Genomic DNA, 7,485 nt, shown 5'->3' with positions numbered 1-7,485 from the left:
AGCGGGAGGTGACGAAGGCATGATTACCGTTTCAAAGAGGTCACTATTTAAAAAAGGCTTTATTTTGGCTAGCTGCCTGAGGTGGAAGAAGCTGTTTTTAACAACTGCCTTGATCTGGCTGTCAAGCTTGAGTTCAGGGTCCATCTTTATCCCAAGATTTGTGATGGTAGGCCTGGTGGAGTGGCCCAGGGATCCTAGGTCTATAGGAGTGGTCCGAGGGGCACCAAAAACCATCACTTCGGTTTTGACATCATTTAATTTTAAAAAGTTGCATGACATCCAGGATTGAATATCTTCAAGGCAGTTTAAAGCGGTTTAATTGAATATGAGTCGTTCTTTTTAAGTGGCACATATATCACAGATGCCACGGAGTAGTGGCATCTGTGGCATATGCCGGAAGTACTTGCCACAGATGCCACGGAGTAGTGGCCTCTGTGGCAGATGCCGGAAGTACTTGCCACTGCCTGCAGATGCCACGAAATGAGCCAGGCCCTACTGCAAACCATATGATAAAACAATATCAAGTGTGTGTCCGCTTTCTTGCGTGGGGCCAGACACATTACTGAGCAAGACTAAAAGAATCAACAAGGTTTAAAAAATCCTTTGCCATAGGTTTCTCAGGACAACACACATGAATATTAAAATCCCCAACAATAAGGACACGGTCATATTGCGGCATAATTTCAGCCAGAAAGTCAGAGAAATCATTTAGGAAGTCCTTATTGTATTTAGGAGGTCTATAGACCACTGCACACAGCACTGTGTGAGAGCGGCCGAGCTCGAACACGCTCAGTTCAAAGCTGCAAGAAGAGAATGACAGCGATAGTTGCTGACATTTAAAATCACTCCTAAATACTGTAGCTACTCCTCCGCCTCGTCCCGAAGTCCGTGGAGAGTTAAAATAGCAGCAATCTGGAGGTAAAAGTTCGGTAAAGGCGCAGTTAGCAACACTGCACGAGACACACTGAATTTCATTAGTTCTACAGCTTTTTGCTTTTTGCTTTTGCTTCATTTTCCAGGGAGATCGTACCCGGTGGCAGGAAGAAATAGTCACGGCGAGGTTTATCGAGATCAATCGATACGCTGATGATGTCATTATTCTATAGCCATTACATTGAGATTGTCTACTGTAACTTTAGTTTGAAAAGTCACTTTAGATTCCTAATAAATGGATAACAAAAACAATGTCTAACACAGCTGAGCGGGGTTTAAATCCCAACATAAAACGGATCAGTAAAGTTGTGTAACCCAGAGGGGGCACTTATATAACATAGCCTACTTTAATCCAAAGCGATTTACTTCAATATGCCTACGGGAGCTATTCTGGGTAAAGTACCCATTTACCCCCAGAGACACAGCTGTCCCATGTAACCCAGAGATATGTAAACTACAGATTAATACTAATGTAACGTGAAGCGTCTGCACAACAAACAGCTGTGGAAAAAGAGAACGGCTGATTACTTTTTGAAGTCATTGGCGGGTCATAAGGGCTGTGAGGTTATGTGGTGAATCTGGAAAATCTGCATCGGAACTATTTCCTTCCTCCTAGTGGTTAGACAACATCTTTTGACTCATCATTCCGGTTAACATTTTAATAAATAACTCATGTTAAGTTCTGCATTTTCCATGAACTCCGCTGACTGGAGCCGGACAGCAGAAGCCGCTGGCTCAGTGAATAAATGTTGCTGCTGAGCTCAGGAACATTCAGATACTGTCACAGTACAGAGGAGCTTATAACTCTGAGAAACTGCTCTGTCCAAGAACTTACCATATGTGCAAAAAACAAAACTTAACTTGCTGATGCTATGAACAGCATGAGATTTCCGTCATTGAATTATGTAAAAATATCACCTTATACTTATGTAAGAAAATAGTTAAAATAACAGTTAAAATAGCCTAGGTATACTTTTGTAACAAACATTTTATATAATCGGAATTGGAAATAAAAACAAAATCAGCTATAATTTCACTCTTCTTTTAATTTTTATTATTAACCCCATTAAAATGATGTATTTTTTAATTTTTTATTATTTGCTTTTTATTAGTATTGACATTTATATATATTTACCATATCTGTTCTGCTCACATATCCTTACCTTCACCGGACCATTAATTAACTCCCGTTATTTATATTAATACATACTTATTATTATTTTATTTTATTTGACTTTTATTACCTTGTATATTCCATGTGTAATATCTGTGTTTCTTCTTGTTCTGTTGCTACCAAGACACGTGCATTTCCCTACAGGGATAAATAAAGGCCTATCCTATCTTATCTCAATATGATTTTTTTATTTTTTTTTATTTTTTACTTGAGGCAAAACATTTGGAAATATTGGGTTTAAGGCATACAATAAGGCATGTTTCTTTCTCCCTTGTTTTATACATAATAATATAACAGGGTGGCTTTTGCTCAGTGGGATAGTACGCTGATCTTCTAAAAAAGTTATTTGATGAAACAGACTGATGCTGTAATCATGGGAACGTTAATCAGGACTGTCTCCCGATTACTTTTTGTTCTTCAGTTTGCCCCTCAGTCTTCTGTTAAGTCACCCCTCATCTGCCAAACAGCACTGACGTCACTCGGCTTGATTGCCGGTCATTCTCTTACATAAAGCACAAAATCCTCAGAAAACAAAAGCCCCCAAGCTTTATTCGGTGGAGTGGATGCAGTCTGAGGAGTCACAGTCAATGAATGAGAAGGCTCTTACTTCTGTGTAACCCAGTGTCTCCTTTACATCTCTGCGTCTGCTCCTTCTTTCCATCCCTTCATGGCTGCAGAGGAAGGATCATGATGCCCCTCTCAGATGATGGGGTTGCATAAGAAAATATTTTTTTTTCTCTAAACCCAACCACCCCGCTCTGTAACTGGGTTAATGCTGCTGCAGCTCCACTGGAGGAACAGTACAAAGTCAAACAGCTGATAAAAGAGAGCGGATGCCAGCACATCACAAAATCTGATCTCAGAACAGCAAGTTGTCCTCTACAGCTGTATGTGACATTAAAGAACATAATGCCTGAGAGGAGTCCATTATTTGAATAGCTGAATGACAGAAAATTAACAGGTTTGAAAATCTTTTAATCGTTATTTATTTAGTAAAAATTCCAACTTCTCAAATGTGAATAATTTATATTTTTTTCCATCTTTTATAGCTTGATTTAATATGTTTGGGATGCTTTGCAGTCTGTAACCTGACTGTTAAACAAGACATCTCTGTCTGTATGTGTGTGTGTACTTGTTTGCCTAACTTGTGAACTGTTAATCTGATCTACTTCAAACTTGCCTCGTGTATTGCTAGGGACCCAAGGGAGTGCTTTATTGAAAATTGTGAAATTTGGAGAGAATACATTTATGTGTTATCCATTTCCTGTAGTGTTTTATAAGGTTAAGGTTGTTCAAAATGGTCTGCAAAGCCTTTTTCTGCCTGAACGCCTCCATTGGACTCCTTTGTTTACTTCTGTGACATAGTGAGATCACTAGGTAACACTCACGCTACTATTGGCTAGCACTCCAACACATTGTACACGTCACAGTAGAGGCACAACATACTAATATGAAACTTGAAAATTAGCTATCTATGGCCCCTTTAATAATATCAGCCCTAGACATGGTGCATGAATCTATGTTACGAACTTGGAAATACAAGGTATAGGACTCAAATGCACGTCCCGGGAGACAGAGGTAAAGTATGAGAAAAATACTTTATTCCAAAATAGGTTTACTAAAAAGGATCGACACTCTTGACGAGGTTCAAAAGGTTCAAAAGGCACAAAAGAAAATCACTCACTAAGTGCGGAACACAACTTACAAAATAACTCAGGAGCATGAATCAGGCTTGAGACATGAAAAGTAATCGCTGGTACGCAGACTACTGGCATGGAGACAGGACAAGAGGAACTGACACAAGACAAGGGAAGGCTGGGGAATTTAAACAAGCGGTAACTGGGCACAGGTGGAAACAATCAGGGGCGGGGCTGGAGCTAATGAGAGCAGGCAGACATACACAAGGGTAGGGAGTCAAGGGACCTGGAAGGTGAGTACCAAAATAAAACAGGAAGTGGGAGACAAGAAAAAAAATGACTAAACAAAAACATGACAGGACACAACAATCTACGTTTTTCCACCCACTGGTGAGATGTTCATCAGCTCACATAGTGTAAGAACATTTGCAGTAAAACTGGCCTCTATGGCATCCTGAACTTGATGAAACCACTCAAAACTTTTGGGCAAATGTCCACATTTGTTTGTTCCTAAAAAATGTGGGGATTATCAAAGTTGATTTAGTTTTGATGTAACAAAACAGTTTCTCTGCATTTGACCCATCCTAGTGTTAGGAGCAGTGTGCTGCCATTATGTACGGCGCCCGGGGAGCAGTGTGGGGAACGGTGCCTTGCTCAGGGACACCTCGGTAGCACTTCTTTCCGGGACTTGAACTGGTGACCTTCCAGTTGCCAAGCCAAGTCCCTATGGACTTCGCCACCACCGCCTGTTACTGACATGTTACTGACATTTCACCACTGCAGAAAATATATGACACTGATTTTCAATATAAATTCATCTTCGGTTGGACATCAGTTGCAGAAAGGTAATAGGCGTTTTTTTTTATAGTTCATGCTAATTGTTTAATCTTGTTCAACGCCATGCTCCTCTGTCTCTTTGTGGCCCAGCCAGAGCAGATTTGACACACTCCAGATGTAGAGAATCAAAGATCGCACGTGTTGCAGAATTATTTGATCAAATGTTCTTCTGGTTTCATTGTCCAGAGAGTCACTCTGGACAAGGACTGCTTAGCATCACACCCGTCTCCTCTCTGCTGCTCATGTTTCTTCTTATGTAACACAGTCATTGGATCATCTGTGTACTGTAGGATATCACAGGCCAAAAAGTTCTGACATGATTTCGACTGCTAAGTGCCTGCCAACTGTTGGGTCATCTTTCCGTAACGGCTGTCCCCTATTGATATACGCCTGATTATTCTGTGCTGTGCATAAACAACTGGTACAACCACGCAGTTAGTTTATGTGGGGAATTTGCAAGGTTACAGGAAAGGTTGATTTAAAGAAGAGCTGTTGACCTGACACAGATCGTTTAACAGTAGACAGTGCTGCTGGATAGGAACATTTGTGATTTTGTGTGATTATATAAATAAAACTGACAGTACTAAAATCAAAACTTTGTGGGAAAATGTATTGGTGAAACTTTGCAGTACACTGTAAGAAACCTACCGTGAATTTCACAGTATTTAACTGGCAGCAATTGACAAGTTACTGACTAAGTAACTTCTCAATTGCTGCCAGTTAAATACTGATTATCTACAGTACATTGATGGTTACTGTGATTATCTACAATACATTGATGGTTACTGTGAATATCTACAATACATTGATGGTTACTGTGAATATCTACAGTACATTGTTGGTTACTGTGAATATCTACAGTACATTGATGGTTACTGTGATTATCTACAGTACATTGATGGTTACTGTGAATATCTACAATACATTGATGGTTACTGTGATTATCTACAGTACATTGATGGTTACTGTGATTATCTACAGTACATTGATGGTTACTGTGATCTTCTGCAGTACATTGATGGTTACTGTGAATATCTACAATACATTGATGGTTACTGTGATTATCTACAGTACATTGATGGTTACTGTGAATATCTACAGTACATTGATGGTTACTGTGATCTTCTACAGTACATTGATGGTTACTGTGATCTTCTACAGTACATTGTTGGTTACTGTGATTATCTACAGTACATTGATGGTTACTGTGAATATCTACAGTACATTGATGGTTACTGTGATCTTCTACAGTACATTGTTGGTTACTGTGATTATCTTCAGTACATTGATGGTTACTGTGAAAATCTACAGTACATTGTTGGTTACTGTGATTATCTATAGTACATTGATGGTTACTGTGATTATCTACAGTACATTGATGGTTACTGTGATTATCTTCAGTACATTGATGGTTACTGTGAATATCTACAGTACATTGTTGGTTACTGTGATTATCTATAGTACATTGATGGTTACTGTGATTATCTACAGTACATTGTTGGTTACTCTGATCTTCTACAGTACATTGTTGGTTACTGTGATTATCTACAGTACATTGATGGTTACTGTGATTATCTACAGTACATTGATGGTTACTGTGATTATCTTCAGTACATTGATGGTTACTGTGATTATCTATAGTACATTGATGGTTACTGTGATTATCTTCAGTACATTGATGGTTACTGTGATTTTATACAGTTGGGACGTTACTACTGATATTTTTAAAGTAACTCCAGAGTTGCTGTAATATTTGGTTGGAAACACGGTATTATACTCTAAAATAGTATACAGTAATTTACTGTGCAAAAACACTGTAAATAACTGTGGATTTCACAGCCATTTTTTACAGTGTACAGACCAATCTAACATCACCAACATTCAAGTTTTTAGTTTTTAAATTTCAATGATATACACAAATTGTATAGACCCTAACCCTTACCCTCACAATCTTGATACAATCTTTTATTTGATTTTTTTACCGTTCATCATTATACACACCCTATATAATTTGTATAATCGTGGCCAAATATACAAATTATATAATTTCTATAATCAAATACATTATTTGAAGTGTTTTTTGTGCTTAATAAAAAATTAATCTTAATATTTTTTTAACAAGACATGCTTCAAACACTGAAGGGTTAAGGTAGAATATTTAAAATCATAGGCAGGTAAAGCCACTTTAAACAACACACTGAGGCCTGAAATATAGAAGTTAGAAACTTTGGGATTGACCTTCAGATTGTTTCCAAAACGGGGTGAAATCCTGTGGATCATGTGGAGATTCATTTACAAAGTCAAGGATGAAGAGGAATAAAAGTGGCTTTGTGTGAAGACAAGAGGTCGAGAGGTTAATCGTATGCAAACAGTATTATGCAATGGCTTCACGTTTCATCCTTCACAACATTCGGAAGGCACTGGGTCATATGAGCCTGCAGGAAAGACTATTGGGATAAAAGACGTCTATTTATTGATCATTCGGACACCTTGTCGCAAAGAACCTTCTCTTTTCTCTGAGGAATGCCTTTGTTTTTAAACTGTGATGCTGCTGCAACTCCCTCTGCTTCCCCAAAGCTCAGGGATTCCTCGGAAAAGACAATCACTCTTCTGAACAATGCCAAGTGTGTCTTCTGGGCCCCGTGCTGTTTATTTGACCACTGAAGGAGGAATTTTCCACTTCGTGCCTTCCCCGGAGTGAGCAGCTTTCTTCTTTTCTTGTTTTATAGACACAGGTGGAAGTAGGTCACTGCAGTTCGTGTGACGGTGTTTTTATCAGGAAAATATTGATGCATCTGCAAGAGGATGTTAATCTGCACTCAGTCGGTTTGTTTTCTCGTGCAGCGCTTTATTGTGGAATGACTACAGCAAGTTGTTTTATTTAGACCAAGATGTTGCTTGATT

This window comes from Gymnodraco acuticeps, unplaced genomic scaffold (assembly GCF_902827175.1).
Source record: "Gymnodraco acuticeps unplaced genomic scaffold, fGymAcu1.1, whole genome shotgun sequence".
Taxonomy (NCBI): domain Eukaryota; kingdom Metazoa; phylum Chordata; class Actinopteri; order Perciformes; family Bathydraconidae; genus Gymnodraco; species Gymnodraco acuticeps.
Note: the sequence above shows the minus strand (reverse complement) of the source record.